This window comes from Typopeltis vanoorti, chromosome 4, assembly GCF_054136105.1.
Source record: "Typopeltis vanoorti isolate ZY-2024b chromosome 4, IOZ_Tvanoo_1.0, whole genome shotgun sequence".
NCBI lineage: Eukaryota > Metazoa > Arthropoda > Arachnida > Uropygi > Thelyphonidae > Typopeltis > Typopeltis vanoorti.
In genome coordinates this window covers 156,281,745-156,298,951 of record NC_143552.1, presented here as the reverse complement: position 1 = coordinate 156,298,951, position 17,207 = coordinate 156,281,745, and the positions used below count along the sequence as shown (strand labels likewise).

Below are 17,207 nucleotides of genomic sequence, written 5' to 3'. Positions count from 1 at the left end.
TGCCCCCTAAACTTCAACTCCTTATCCACCAACACTCCTAAATCTCGTGCCTCATCAATTTCCTGGAGTACAGTTCCATGCCAATCTTTTCACCCCAAAATGTATAACCTTTCATTTTGCCACATTAAATTGACATCCATTCTCCTTAGCCCAGACCTCCAATTTATCCAAATCATCTTACAAAATTTTGACATCATCTGCATTCACTATTGCCCTACCCAACTTTGCATCATCCACAAACAAATGAACTGTTCCTCTCAGATCCTTTTCTATATCATTTATGAACAAATTAAACAGCAGTGGTCCAAGAACAGATCCTTGTGGCACACCACTAGTCACAGGCCGTCTTGTGGACTCTACTCCTGAATAAACCACTCTCTGATATCTCTCCTTCAACCACCCTCCTATCCATCTCACCAACCCTATATCCATCCCCATATGCTGCAATTTACTGATTAGAATTCCATGTGGTATCCTGTCAAAGGCCTTAGCAAGGTCCAGTAGAATCACTGTAAACCCATTACCCTTATCCAGTTCAGCCGTTACTGTGTTATAATACGTGAGCAAGTTACTCAGGCATGACCTACATAACCATGCTGTCCCCGATACAGTATCCCATTTTCATCTATCCAATCTTGTATTTTCCTCTTGACTATTTTCTCCAAGACCTTGATAATGATTCCTGTTATGCTGATTGGCCGGTAATTTTCAACAGCAGCCTTGGAACCACCTGTATGCAGCAGAACTATTTTCCCCTCTTTCCACCCCCTTGGGACTGACCCAGACCCGAGGCTCAAATTAAACAAAATGGTCAAGGGCACTGATAATTCTTTAGCCGCTTCACTTACGATACCATCCAATCCCACAGATGTATTGACATTGAGGTTCTGTAATAGACTAGTTACCTCTACTTCATTCACCACAATTCCAGTATAAGCTGTTGTTTCTTCCATTCCTGCAATGTCACCACCTGGATGATATACTCTTGCAAAGTGCTCGCTCAGTAATTCCACTATATCGACTGATTCGGTTACCTCCCTACCCGCAGCATTTTTTAAGATCATTCTGCCATGAACATTTTTCCTTTTACTTGCAACATATTGAAAAAACTGTTTGGGATTCTCTTTAGCCTGCATGGCCAATTTTCTTTCATAATCTGCTTTTGCTTTTCTTACCACCCTTGTTACCATCCTGGCCTGAGCTTTATACTGTTCCTGCGCCTGCTGGTCACCTTTCTCCTTAAATTCCCTCCACAATTGTTTCTTTTTTTGCAGCTCAAGCTTAATAGTGTTATTTATCCATTTAACCCCTACTTGATTTCTTATTCGGACTCTTGGTATACAGTCAACCATTGCCTCCTACAAACACTTCTTAACCACCTCCCATTCACTATCAACATCCAGCCTTTGCAATTTTACATGCCATGCCACGCCACTGAGCCAAGCACACTCCTAAGCTTGTCAAACTTACCAGCCTGGTAATTCCACATGTACCTTGTCTTAATTGTAAATTCTACTCCTTTAGCCATCTCCCAAGTCATGACCTTTCAAATTGGTTGTTTGCACCTGTTCATGTTGAGTTTTTGCTTTAGGGGTTATCTGCTAAAGTTCTGGATCATGAGGCCTCCTATGGTTTTTATACTTATTCAGCTCCACTTAGTGAAAATAAGGTATTGGCCTGTTGCAGAAATGATATTTCTGTTTGAAAATCATTTCTGCAAACATATCCACCTGTCTTGCTCTAGTTAACATATGATAAGGTACTGTACTTTTCAAGCATTTTGGCAGATCGAAGGTAATTTAGGAGATGGCAGTGCAATATACTGGTCATTTGGATTATTGTGAATGCTGTGAGTCCTCTTGGATGCTTTCAGAATGCATTCAAGAGCTGTCACTTATGTCTGATAAATGTAAAGTGTCTTCAGGAAAGAGATGATTCTAAAGAATGTGATTTTGTTTTCAGAGAAGACTAGATTTGGTCTTCTCTGAAACAAAATCCCCCCCCCCTACTTTCTCCTCCTACTTTGCTTTGTTATGTTGTTTCATTTTCTTAGCATCTGGTTGCATCCATTGTATCCATTTGAGTGCATTATAAATTTTGGTGTTGCCAACTGAGATGCTTAAATATTTTTATCCTATTAACTTTGGCAAATTTGATTGGAGTAAGTTCTAGTTTTCTGTTTGCCTGTCCACAAGCCGTAATTTTTCCAGAGTTTAATTTTGCATCAGAGCTCGTTCATATATTCATGCGCAGTACAGATTTATTACATTTCATCATCAGTACATATTATGTAGCTCTTCATGCATAGTTTTAGTATGTTGCTTTCTTGGAAAGCTTGGTTGTGTGCTTTTTTTCCATTAATGGTTCAATGGCTAGTGTATATAGTTGTCTTAAGATCAGGCATCCTTGTTTAATCCATCAAAGTAAAGTTTCCCTTGCAACTAGTTGACAGTCATAAAGGTAGATTAGGAATAGCCATCTATGATTGACCTGATCAGATATCCTAGAAATTCTAAGTTGTGGCCCCAGGAATTTTATCCAAAACTTTCTTTGGTAGTGTTCTAATGTGTTAGGTTCAAAGTTTTCTAGCTGATCTGCTGCAACTAGAGTAGTCATATCTGTTGGCAAGCCATAATTTATGTCCACTGATTAACACAATTTGTTGGTGGTGACAGTCTCGATTTGAATTGCAGAGGCCACTGGATTGCATTTATATTCCTGTTTTTAGTGACGAGTTGAATATAGATTTAGTGTTGTGTGGTGATGAATAAATCTAGATATGTATGACAGTTTTTGTAGATGATATCAGAATGAATTTTAATTGTAGAGTGCAGATTTTAGCACAGTTGAGGGGATATTATGTGGACCAGGAAACTTATTATCCAAGACGTTAGGAATCCTTTTGCTATTATTCATGTAACAACAGCAGATGCATGCAGTGAGCTCTTTTTTTTTTGTATAGGGGAAGGTGAGTTGGCATTGTCATCTTAAAACTGATACCATCCTCTTATCCATGCTAATATTTTATAATCCAAACCCATATTCTTCAATTTATGTCTTCCATGCTGTATTCTTAATAACTTAACATGTATAAAACCAACAGTAATAACTTTAATGAATAAAAAGTACAAATATTTCGTAATGAAGGGTTGAAGCTGTATAACTGAAAGGAGACCTCCACATAGCTTTTAAAGGAATGCGGAGAACCGACCAAGGCTTCTGACCTAATGTCCAATCCTCACCTTCTCGTGGTGCACCCTGTTGGGTATCTACCTGGATACTGAATGAACGAGGATGGGCTGGCAATTTGGGATTTAGCCGATCAAATTGTATTCTAATTGGGTTAAACCAATATAGAAAATGATGGTACAACATGACAAAATTTCATGCCAGCTGGGGCGTCGCCTGGTTAAACAAGGCCCCCGTTGTTTACGCCAAGGAACCAGGGCGAACAGCAAAAAGTCAGCTACTGGAACAAATCTGAAAGCACACCGCAACTCAACATCAGCAGAGTTAAAGATCGGTACTATCAACATAAGAAGCCTGAATGGCAAAGAAATGGAGCTAGCTGAGGAATTAGATAAGTACCAGATCGACATAATAGAGGTGACTGAAACAAAAAAGACAAAAACTGGTGAGATCTTTCTGAACAATAAATACAAAATATTATATTCAGGCAATGACCATCAAGGAAAAGAAGGAGTAGTCATAGTATTCAACACAAAATACGAGGCTCATCTTCTTGAATGGCAGGCAGTGTCAAGTAGAGTGATTTGGGCAAATATCAGAATGGGGAACTGGATAATGAGAATTATTTGTACCTATGGTCCCACAGAAGGTTCTACTAAGGTAAAAATGGAGGAATTTTTAGATGCTTTAGAAAAAGCAACTGACACAATGAAAAAGGAAAAGTAATTCCTTGTTGGGGATCTAAATAGCAGAGTAGGAAATGATTGTGAGACATAGAAAAATATTTTGGGAAAATTATGAGAAAAGAGCAAAGCCAATAATAATGGCAAATACCTGTTGGATTTCTGCTCAAGTTATGGACTGGTTATTACTAACACCATGTTCCAACATAAAAATGTGCACAAATTCACATGGAGAGAAGAGGCAAGGAATAAGAAAAGTCTCATTGACTATGTTATTGTTGATAGTGATGTTTTCTCCCTGGTGCAGGACACCAGAGTGTGTACAGAGGATTTGAAATTGGAAGTGATCACTATTTAGTCTTGAGCAGGATAAAATTGAATTTCATATTGAAAAGAATAACATGTAAGAAAGTTTTAAAGCGAATAAAAGTTGACTAGCTCTCAGATGTGAACTGTAGACTAAAATACACAAAGATTATTGAAGAAAAATGAAAGAGTTGGAGAACAGGAACCAAACCTTGGAGATTCAGTGGCAAGCCTTGAAGAAAACCCTGATTGATTCTGCCAGAGAGGCATGTGGTGAGGTTGTCTGCAAAGATAGAAAAATCAGAACTCCACGGTTGACACAGGAAGTTAAAGAGGCAGTGAAGGAAAAGAAGAAAGCATATCAAAAGTTCCTAGCAAATAAGTCAGCTTTTACTCTTACAGAATACAGAGACAAATGTAAGAAAGCTAAACACTGTGTAAAACTAGCTAAACAAAAGTCATGGGAGGACTTTGACAAGAACATAGAAAATAAATATCAAAAAGGTGGTAAGATATTCTGGAGGTTATTGAAGTAGCTTAGAAATGGAGGAAAGAGTGCTGTAAAAGGAGTTGGAGATGATAAAGATTACATGAAAACAGGAGAAAAAGATATCCTTGAAGTATGGAGTAATTACTTCAAAAAATTGCTAAATGAAACAAGCAGTAAAAGCACAGTGGTAAAAAACAGACAACAAGCATACTGTCAGGAATACATATCCATTCTTGAAGTAGAAAAAGCCATCAAAGGCTTGAAATGTGGAAAGGCAGCAGGAGTAGATGATATTATTATTATTATTATTACGGGCAACTCCAGGGAGTCATTAGACTCATCGAGGGAGGCCCCAAATCATTTTCATCACAACTATTCGACATTCATACAGTATCTATCATAACTCGCCTTAAACTCATTCACTGTCACAGCATCCACCACAGACTCAGGGAGCGCATTCCACTCATTCACTACTCTAAAAGTAAAGAACCCAGCTCTAACACCTTTACTAACCACACTTTTGCCCCGTTTCCATGGATGTCCCCTAGTCCTCCCACAACCAGCCCTGTTCTCAAAAATATCTTCTGAATTAATTTTATAGAAACCCTTCAGTAATTTGAATGTCTCAATCATATCTCCCCTCCTCCGCCTATCAACCAATTTTTGCAACCCACAAATCCTCAACCTGTTCTCATACGGTTCATTCCACAGACCTGCTATCATCTTGGTCACTCGCCTCTGGATCCTCTCCACCTCCTCCCCATCAAGAAGAAACCTAGGTGACCAAATCTGAGCACAGTAGTCGAGATGAGGTCTTATCAAGGCTCGATACAGAGGAACAATAACCTGCTTGTCTCTGCTTGTCAACGTATTCTTCAGCAACCAAGTGATTTGATGAGCTGATTTGGCCACTTTTGCAATGTGTCCCCTAAATTTCAATTCCTTATCCACCAACACTCCTAAATCTCGTGCCTCATCAATTTCCTGGAGCACGGTTCCACCAATGCAGTAAACTGCCTCCCATCTTTTCACCCCAAAATGCATAACCTTACATTTTGCCACATTAAATTGACATCCATTCTCCCTAGCCCAGACCTCCAATCTATCCAAATCATCCTGCAAAATTTTGACGTCATCTGCATTCACTATTGCCCTACCCAACTTCGCATCATCCGCAAACAAATGAACTGTTCCTCTCAGATCCTTTCCTATATCATTTATGAACAAATTAAACAGCAGTGGTCCAAGAACAGATCCTTGTGGTACACCACTAGTCACAGGCCGTCTTGTGGACTCTACTCCTGAGTAAACCACTCTCTGATATCTCTCCGTCAACCACCCTCCTATCCATCTCACCAACCCTGTATCCATTCCCATATGCTGCAATTTACTGATTAGAATTCCATGTGGTATCCTGTCAAAGGCCTTAGCAAGGTCCAGCAGAATCACTGTAAACCCATTACCCTTATCCAGTTCAGCCGTCACTGTGTTATTATACGTGAGCAAGTTACTGAGGCATGACCTACCCTTCACAAAACCATGCTGTCCCCGATACAGTATCCCATTTTCTTCTATCGAATCTTGTATTTTCCTCTTGACTATTTTCTCTAAGACCTTGATAATGATTCCTGTTATGCTGATTGGCCAGTAATTTTCAACAGCAGCCTTGGAACCACCTTTGTGCAGTGGAACTATTTTCCCCTCTTTCCACCCCCTTGGGACTGACCCAGTCCTGAGGCTCAAATTAAACATAATGGTCAAGGGCACTGACAATTCTTTGGCCGCTTCACGTACGACACGAGCTGGTATACCATCCAATCCCACAGATGTATTGACATTGAGGTTCTGTAATAGACTAGTTACCTCTACCTCATTCATCACAATTCCAGTATAAGCTGTTGGTTCCTCCATTTCCGCAAAGCCACCACCTGGATGATATACTCTTGCAAAGTGCTCGCTCAGTAATTCCACAACATCGACTGATTCAGTTACCTCCCTACCCTCAGCATTTTTTAAGATCATTCTACCATGAGCATTTTTCCTTTTACTTGCAACATATTGAAAAAACTGTTTGGGATTCTCTTTAGCCTGCATGGCCAATTTCCTTTCGTAATCTGCTTTTGCTTTTCTTACCACCCTTGTTACCATCCTGGCCTGAGCTTTATACTGTTCATGCACCAGATGGTCACCCTTCTCCTTAAATTCCCTCCACAATTGTTTCTTTTTTTGCAGCTCAAGCTTAATAGTGTTATTCATCCATTTAACCCCTACCTGATTTATTATTCGGACTCTTGGTATACAGTCAACCATTGCCTCCTGCAAACAGTTCTTGACCACCTCCCATGCACCATCAACATCCAGCCCTTGCAGTTTTACATGCCATGGCATTGAGCCAAGCACACACCTAAGCTTGTCATACTTACCAGCCCGGTAATTCCACATATACCCTGTCTTAATTGTAAATTCGACTCCTTTAGCCACCTCCCAAGTCATGACCTTATGGTCACTCTCACCAATTGGTGGCAACAAGGTCATGTTCGTTACAGCCACATTCTCAGTTGCAATTACTAGGTCCAGCACTCTCTGCCCCCTGGTATTTTCCAATACATGTTGCCGTAGATAGTTGTCCCTTAATAACTGCATAAAATCCAATTCCTTCCTCTCATGTGCCCTCTCCTCTTTCCAGTCAATATTACCATAATTGAAATCACCCATAATAATTACCCTCCTTCCATTCATTTCTTCTATTTGCTTATGCATACTATTCCCACCATCAACTCCATCACCCGGTCTATAGCAGCACCCAATTGTATATTTTGTTCTGCTAGATTGTATCTCACACCAAACAGCCTCAAATGTGCTTTTTTCCCCATCCTGCAGTTCAACTTCTATACTCCTTGGCTGAAGCTCATCAGCTATCATCAATAACACTCCTCCCCCCTTTTTATTCACCCTGTCACTCCTGAACACGCTATACCCATCGCATTCAATCCCACTAGCTTTATCATCTTCTGTCAGCCATGTTTCACTAATACCGACAACCTGTGGCCTGGAAGTGCCAACCATGGCCAAAAACTCTTCCTTCTTGTTCCTAATACTCCTGGCATTAGTGTACATGAATCGCAGAAGCCCATTTGTCCCATCCCTACTTTGATTCCCGATACTAATTATCCCATTCTGATTTGTTGTCCGTCGTACTCGCCCGGGCATAATATACTCATTCATACACTTAACTGCCCCCCCTAAAGTCTGCATAGCTACTCCCCCCCCTCTTAATAAATCTAGTTTCCCTGAGTCTGTACATCCACTTCCACATCATTCATCAACACTCTTTCAAGTCTCTGTACACCAACTCCATTCAAATGTAACCCACCCATCTTATATAAGTCCTTTCGCCCATCGAACTCATTCCACACATCCACAAATTCCACACCACTCTCCATGCATAACCCACGCATAAAGTCATTGGCAATTATGGCCCTCCTTCTAAACACTTCGCTGTCATACCGCGGTAAGATACTCACCATCCTAACTCTCTCACTCTTCTCTTTTGCTACCTCAAACAACTCCCTCACATCCTCTATCATTTCCATTTTGTCCTCTTTCAAATCATTCGTTCCTGCCACTATTATCATCTCTTTCACCCTCTGTTTTTGCAGTCGAATAGATTCGCTGACATCCTTTATGTTTGCACCCGGCTGGTATGACTTCGTTAAACTCTCAATTATTACGCCTCTTAATAGCGAATCCCCATACAGCACTCGCTCCTTAATTTTATTGACGTTTACGTACATTCTATTATTTGCCGTCACAGACTTCCGCCGGTTATTTGTCGGTACGTTCAACACACATTTTTGCATACGCTCCAGTTGTCGTTTGGCTCTGTGTATCGCGCCATTTAAACGGGCAATTTCGCTACTCGCATTTATCTCACCATATTCGACCAGAAATGCTGAAATATGGTGGTATAAAAGTCTTACAGTGGCTGCACTGCATAGTTCAGAAAGCCTGTACAGAGGGACGAATTCCTGATGATTGGAGTAGAGCTCTAATAGTACCCATATATAAAAAAGGGAAATAAAACTGAATGTGAGAATTACAGAGGTATTTCCCTACTAAGTGTTCCTGGCAAGATCTATGCAAGCATACTTGAGAAATGGTTGAGAAGAATTGTGGAAGAAAAGCTTGGTGAAGAACAAGCTGGATTCAGGCCAAATAGAAGCTCTCAGGATCAGATCTTCAGTTTACGACAAATAGTTGAGAAAGCATGGGAATATAACAAAGATCTTTATTTAAGTTTTGGCGATCTGGAAAAGGCATATAACAAGATGCCAAGAGAGAGAAGCTATTCAATACACTGCAGTTATATGGTGTCAATGGGGCATTATACCAAGCAATACTTAGTCTGTATTTGAGTTGTAAGTTGGCAGTTAGAATTGAAGGAAGTACAGGAAGATGATTTAATGGTAAATCTGGTGTGAGAGAAAGATGTACATTATCCCCCTCTTATTCATTATCTATATGGATAACATTATGAAGGAAAGTGGTATTAAACATGATATCAGAATTGGAGATGTTAATGTCAGCTCTTTGCTTTATGCAGGCGATGTTATAATTCTAAATAAATCCGCTACAAGTTTGCAAGAGTCCCTGTCTAAATTGAATAACTGTTGTAATAGATATGGTATGAAGGTGAGCATTAAAAAGACAAAGACAATGAAAATAGGTAGAACTGTTGAAAATGTCAACTGTATTGTGAACGGGGAACCTGTGGAACAAGTAAAACATTTCAGCTACTTAAGCATGATTTTTAGTGAATATGGTAAATTAAATATAAAAATAGACAACAGAATCAGCAAAGCTATTATAGTAAGAAGTCAATTGAATGAATTCATATGGAATAAGAGAGAAATTAGTCTGAAATTAAATATAAAAATAGACAACAGAATCAACAAAGCTATTATAGTAAGAAGTCAATTGAATGAATTCATATGGATTAAGAGAGAAATTAGTCTGAACACTAAATTAGCTGTATATAAGACAGTGTTCAAACCAGTTTTAACTTATGGATCTGAGAGCTGGGTCAGAAGTAAAACACTTGACCAAAGACTAGAGACCGCAGATATGAGAGTCCTGAGAAAGATTATAGGCGTGAACCGATGGCATTAATAGCAATATCATATTAAAAATGAGGATATTGGGAAAGAACTTTACATTGTCAGCATCCAGGAATGCATTAGCAGGTCTAATCTCAGGTGGTATGGTCACTTAAACAGAATGGGCGAGGAAAGATTAGCAAAACAAGTGTTCTCTGCCAGGTTGGCAGGAAAACGACCCAGAGGAAGACCAAGATATAGGTGGATTGATACGGTACAATGTGCCTTAGACGATAGAAATATAACATCTGATAATTATAATATTGCACTCTTGACAAGTGACAGACTGATTTGGCGGAAAATTGTAGATAGGAAGTTTGTAAATTTTGTAAATTTTTCATGTAGTACTATCATATCCTGTACACCCCTTCAGGGTACCTGTCAGGAATTTGATGATGAAAGGAATGGAATACAAAGTACAGAACAGTCAGTGGATAACCAATTAAATTGTTGCCATGTGCTAGAAGATTAAATAAAATAATATTAAATAATTCTTTAAAGATAATTATTTCATTGATGGTTGCATAAGATGAGACTCTCCCAAACTTTTGGGAGAGAGAGAGAGTCATTTCGATTCAAATTCGGTCAATTTGAATCAAAAGGGCTTCACAACTTTCTTTAAAAAGGCGTTCATATTTAAACCTGCATCTGTGGAGCAACCAAGTTTTATCCCACTGGATATTTTGATTGGTGTCGATGCTATGTTGTGCTAGACCAGACTTATGAGGTTTCATGTATTCGATATAATACTGATGTTACTTCATTCTTTTTTCCACAGAACGGCCTGTTTGTCTAAAGTATGATAAGTTACATTCACATGGCATCTGGTCAACACCAGCCAATGATAGAAGTGCCAGTTTGTCTTTTGTAGATGGCAAAAAGTGAGAAATTTTGTTTATAGGAAAATATGTGGGAATAAGATGATACTTCTTCAAAATTCTGCCAGTAGGTTCTGAGATGCCTCAAATGTGAGGGATTGGAACTCTGCAGTCTGTTGAAGAATCCTGTGGTGTTGCGACATAGAAGTCAGTTATCTGCTGAATTTGATTAGGGTTGTAACCATTAGATTCTATTAACTTTTTTATAGTGAAAAGTTCTTGTTGTAAGCTTAAAGGAGAGGAGCACACTTTACTTGTTCTTCTCTCCTCTCCTCACTCTATTAATTAAAGATTTGATAATGCTAATTTTTTGAGAGGTGTGATGAGCCGACTTTTGATGAATGTATCTGCCAGTAAAGGTAGGTTTTCGATAGACACTTGTACAGAATGTACCAGAGGATGTGCGTGTAAGGAGGATGTCCAAGAATGGTAAACTACCAGAATTTTCTTTTTCCATGGTGAACTGAATGCATGGGTGAAGGCTATTTATCTGTTGTAGAAATGTGGTAAGTTCCTATTCAGCATGTGGCCAAAGCCAAATAGCAATGACATCATCGACATAACATAATGGATGAAAAGAAGGTGTCTTCCAGATATTTCAAAAAATAGTTTGCCAAATGATTTGGCATTCTACTCGAAAGTTCCATAATGAAGTTTACAATGGGTGTGGGGCTGGTAGCCTATAGCTATCCTTTTTTGAAGGAAGAAATTGCTTTTGCACATGAAGTAACCTGAACATTGCTGGCATGGCTGGCCGAGTGGTTAGCATATCCGCTCTCCAGCCAAAAGGCCGCAGGTTCGAATCCTGCTGTGGGCATGGATGTTTGTGATTGTCTGTGGAAATACTATGGTGGTGGTCGGCGGTAGATGGCGTTGGTTTAGTTGCAGTCAGTTGGTGGATTGAGTGGTGGAGATAGAGTTGTAAATGAGTCCTCCTTCGATGAGTCTTTGGACTCCCTGGAGGTGTCAATTATTAATAATAATACTAACAACAACATAGGATATGGGCAAGAAGTCATATTATCAAGCAGAAATTTGTTTTATAGAAGGAGAATTCCATTATTGACATGGAGATAAGATAACCTAGTAGATAATCCAGTTTTTGATAACATATACACAAACCTGACAACAATAGATATCCTCAGATTGTCTAAAGTACCTTACTACAGTTGACACTGATATCCAAAACAGAAAAAGGAATAAAATTAACATTAGATAATGGTAATTATAAAGTAAAAATAATTTCAAAAAGTAACCGGAGATCCTAGGTCCACACGTGACTTTTAATACTTACAGCAATATGTTAAATATTTTCTAACAAAACACAAAAAACCTGTCTGACTCAAGCTGCACTGTAGTGAATCCAAAAATGTCACATATTTGGTCGTGCTGAATAAGGAATTGTCAGTACTAGCCACCACATCCTCTGAAATTATGCTTGGTTATTGCACAGAAGCTTCCACAAATTTGAAACTTTTTAAAGAAAGTGCAACAGTCGTTCTTTACTTCAACCTCAATGATTTGTCTGTGCCCAGTATTTGAGGAGATATTAATAATTTATTTCTTAGCATTTTTCTAATATAGTAACTCATTATTACCAATACATTCACTTATATATACTGTATATATATGAGATCCTAACAATATAGAATTACAGGCTCTCTTGTGATGGTGCATGAAATGACATCATTCTCCATGTGCTTACATCGGTGTTTTTGGTTTTTTATTGCACTGATTATTGATGATACTTTAAAAAAAAATCTGTAGTATTAATTACACTTTACTAAATGTAATTTATCATACTATATCTTAAATGTAATTTAAGATTTAGTATGATAAAATCTATCTTAAATGTAATTTATCTTGGATCCAGTTTATATCATTTGTCTATCATGCACCTACTGTAAAAGTTGTGTGGAATGAAATTTGGAAAATCATGGGTAGATACACACATCATTTGTCTCTCATGGAATAATGGGCACATATTTGCTGAACCCATAGCAATTGGAAACACTTGAGGGAAATGCTCTGTTAGAATCTCAACAATGAATGACTGATTATAGTACCCTTGCCCATTTGTAGAAAAGATTATAGTACTCTTTGCCCAGCTGTTTCTCTTGTAGTTCTTTTGCTATTAAAAATTCAGGAGATATGAAACCGTTGAAAAACAGCTGGGCAAAGAGTACTATAATCTTTTCTACAAATGGGCAAGTGTACTATAATCTTTTCTACAAATGGGCAAGTGTACTATAATCTTTTCTACAAATGGGCAAGAGTACTATAATCTTTTCTACAAATGGGCAAGAGTACTATAATAAGTCATTCATTCATTCATTAAGCAGGAACTAAAAAGAGCACTTTCACTCTCTTGTGACAGTGCATTAAGACCTTGATGACATTCATTATGAGATAAACAAGCATAAAACATCACCTTCTATGGATATCCTTCTTTTCCTATGCAACAGAATAATTACCAGAATGGTTAATGCCACACTTCTGTTCTACACTGCTTGAAAAGAAGTCAATGGACATCATAGTTTGAGGAACAAATGGCCATGCCGGACACCTTAATAAGATGCATGATATCCTTTTGCTGTAATGACTGCAGCATCCTGTGGGCTATAATTTCCACAAGCATATGATATTGATCAGTGGGATTTTTGGACCATTCTTCTTGTAGGCATATAATGAGTTCCTGAAATGTTGTGGGGCAGATGTCCTTTGACCTCACCTGACACTTCAGTTCATTCCATAGATGTTCATTAGGATTGAGATCAGAGGTCTGTGGAGGCCAGTCAAGTGTGGTAATTCATGTCCACAATTGAATACTGTTCTCACATTTTGACTGGGGCTCCTAAAAGCTCCCTCAAAATGCTGGACTCAATACAGAGGAGAGCAATTAGGCTGATAAATGATCCATCTCTTACCAACTCACTCCCCCACTTTCACATAGACGTTTAGTCTCTGCAATTTGTATATTCTATAAATATTTTCATGGAAAATGCTCATCTGAAACAGTAACAATAATTCCCCCACTCTGTACTAAACCTATTGGAACATGTACAGCCACCGCCCAACATCCCTTCACAGAACAAGTTTCTTTTCCTCCTCCTTCATCCCTGCTACTGCTGAACTGTGCAATAGTCTTCCCCTGATGTATTTTCCAAGGAATGCAATATACAGGCTTTTAAATCGAATGCCATAAAGTTTTTCCTTTCCCTTCCCACTGCCCATATACGGTACTAAAGTACTATAGGTTGACCAGCCAACCTCTTGTATATGGGCCCAACATTAAAAAAAAAAATTAATTAAAATAAATTAAAAAAAAAACAGTTACAGCATCCTTATGACATTGTCTTGTGTCAACACCGGAAATTAGGAAGCATTGCATTGTCCAGAATGTTCAGATACCTCTTGGAGTTCAATGTTCATGGCACTACAGAGGTCCGAGGCCAAACCAGGATAAACAGGATCACGGCATCATACTTCCACCCCGAATTTCATAGATGGGGTATACATTCTGTTAAAAGATGTTCACTGGGCATCCACAACACCCACATCTTCTTGGTATATGGTATACTCTGTTGACAGTAAATTCATGATTTTTAACTAAATTAGTTTATCAAAGCACCTTGTACATTTTTGAAGGCATATATCAGGGAATAAATAAATTGTCCAATAGCCAACAAGTACTTTTCAAATTACCTTATCTTGTCTTATATCATAGCTTCCATTTCCCACTGTACATGCTTTTTGCACCACTGAAGATAATGCTGCATGTTCATTCAGGTAACATGTGGCTTGCATTGCAAACCCATGTTGTGAGCCTCGGTTCTGAATGTTTTTGTGCAGATTTGTGTTCCAGTCGATGACTGGAACTCTGCATTCAATGTGTCAGCTGATGAATGGCAATTTTTGCATATTATCCTTTGTATTATATTATCCCTACAGATAGCACTTTCAGTTAACTCCTAGTGTTACTATTTCAATATTATATTGCTGATTGTTGACATGGGATGGTCCAGTTTGTCAACAGTTTGACAAACAGATAGTCCTGGAACATGGCATCCTCTCACAATGCCTCTTTTAAACTCTGCCAGTTCCCATCTTGCAGCTATTTCACCTGGACACAGTTGCACTTACTTGAGAGCATCATATTCCTCAAATTTTTTATACCGGCTACAAACACATTACTCCTTATATGGCACAATGCATCTTGCCCATGGGTGGTATCGGTTGACTTCTTTCTAAGCAGCATATTTAGAAAGCATTTATCTTCTCTCCAACAAGCAGTGTGGTTTCATAGACACTGTTCAGTGTTGGACCATCTGGTTTGTTTCGAAACTTATATAAATGATGGGAACATATCACCATGCATAATAAACTGAATAAGTCATAACTATCTGAGGGAAAATGTGGCTTAATAATCCACATGGCTTAATAAAGTGAATGGTCTATGTTAAAGGGACATTTTCAAATAGTGTCAGAACTCACAATAATGTTTGAATTTTTAGTTTAAAATTTTATATTATGCTTTAAACAGAAAACAGTTTTTAATAAAAGAAGGAGAGTTGCCAGTGACAGATTGAAATGATTTAGCTAATTGTTTAGCAAGTTGTTGGTGGTGCTATCACCTGCTGCATGGAGTATCAGGTGTGTAAATCTTTGAGCTCCACATATATCAGAGACAGTTTAACATGGTAAGCTTTTAGATTTTTGTAATTTCTTTGTGCCAAGATGTGACTTCTTTTTAATAATTTATATACTAATTTTCTTTTATTATTTTTAGGATCCCAGTGTATAATTAGTATGTCAAAAAATCTTTACGAGTGTGCTCTTTTTTCTGTTATAAATGCTGCATCTGTGTTTTTCTGTTAGTGCAACCTTTTCAAAAGTTATAAGCATTAGTGAGACTTGACTAACAGCAGATGATATAGAGATAGATTGATGGGTTTAGTATTTTCAGGGAAGATAGGATAGTAGAGGGGTACTGCGATGATAGTGGATGAATTGCAGTCAAAAAGAATAGGAGATAGGAGGTAGAATGGTTCTTCATTTGAAGCAATCTGGTGTGAAATCAAGGCTAGTAAGATGGAATATACAGTTCTTGTTTCTATAGGCTTGGGAGGGTGTCCATGGATGATCTAGAAGACATGCATAGGAGAATTAGTACAATGAGTTCAGGTCGAGTGATTATTATGGGGAACTTAAACTATGGAAATATAGACTGGAAGGAAAAAAAAGATCATATGGCAGGAAGGAAATGGAATTTATCCACCTACTCAGAGATAATTACTTGAGGTAATGTGAGAGAGAGGATGAGGGGTGTGAGGGTATTAAACCTGGTCACGGGATCAGAAGAGCTATCTATAACCAGCAACACTGCCTCCGTTTGGCAATTGTGACCATGGAGTTTTGACTTGGGAGATTATAAAACATGACGAATATTTTGTCAAGAAGGTATATATATCTGGAACTACAAGGAAGGTGATTGTGACAAGCATAGGAGGAAACTTGAATCTGTGCCATAGAATAAAAACCCTGCAAAGGAATGGTGTTAGTAGTCCATTGCAGATAGTTAAGGGCATCTAGTGGAAGCAATATTGAATTATATACCTAAGGTAAGGAGGGTTAATCAGGTAGGATTAGATAGATGAGTAATATTATTAATCATGAAGTACAGAAGAAGAAAATGCTGTGGAGGATATATATAAAGAGAAAGGCGATCAGTAAGTTCATTAACAGTACAAAGGTTAGGCAATAAAGGTAGCCAGCCTCGTAAGGAAGGCAAAATCAGATTATGAGAAGAATCTAGCCAAGCAGACCAAAGAAAATTCCAAAGAGTTCTTTTATTATGTGGCAAATATGAGGAAGAACGACTAAGGAAGATTAACATTGATGGTGATGAGGTGACAGAAGCAGATAAAATAGTTGAGTTACTGATTGACCACCTTGCAAGGGGATATCATTGAAGTGAGGTTCCAATATCAGTCTCTCTCTCTCTCACTTATGTGAGAGAGAGAGAGAGACTGATATTGGAACAAAGGTGGATGAATTGGAGGTTCTTAGTATGTTGCAGAATCTCAGTGTAAATATAGCTGTGGGACACAGCTTGCATTTTGTGAGAATGTACAGGGGAACTGGCAATGCCTCTGACTAGGCTCTTTAATTTAAGTCTCAGCTCTGATAGAGGTCCAAGGGAGTGGAAAGAGGGCAAAATAATTCTCTTGCATAAGGGAGGTTCTAAGACCGCAGTAGCAAATTATAGACCAGTCAGTATCTCAGAAGTGGTGTTAAAAGTACTGGAAAAATTGGTCAAAACATGAATTCAGGAATGGGTGGATAGGAATATGATACTCTATGAGGGACAATATGGCTTTGTGATGTCGGTCTTGCCTTAGTAATTTACTAACTTTTTATAATGGTGTGACAGGTGAGTTGGATAAGGGAAACTTTGGAAATTGTGCATGCACATCTGCAGTGTCAGCTATTAATGCAGTTGTTA

The 17,207-nt window shown here is 38.4% G+C and overlaps 1 protein-coding gene across 5 annotated transcripts in view; it reads left to right on the top strand.

Moving 5' to 3' along the window:
• Positions 1–17,207, top strand: part of LOC150107782 (eukaryotic translation initiation factor 4 gamma 3-like) — a 949,069-nt gene that overhangs the window by 424,360 nt on the left and 507,502 nt on the right. The window lies entirely within an intron of this gene.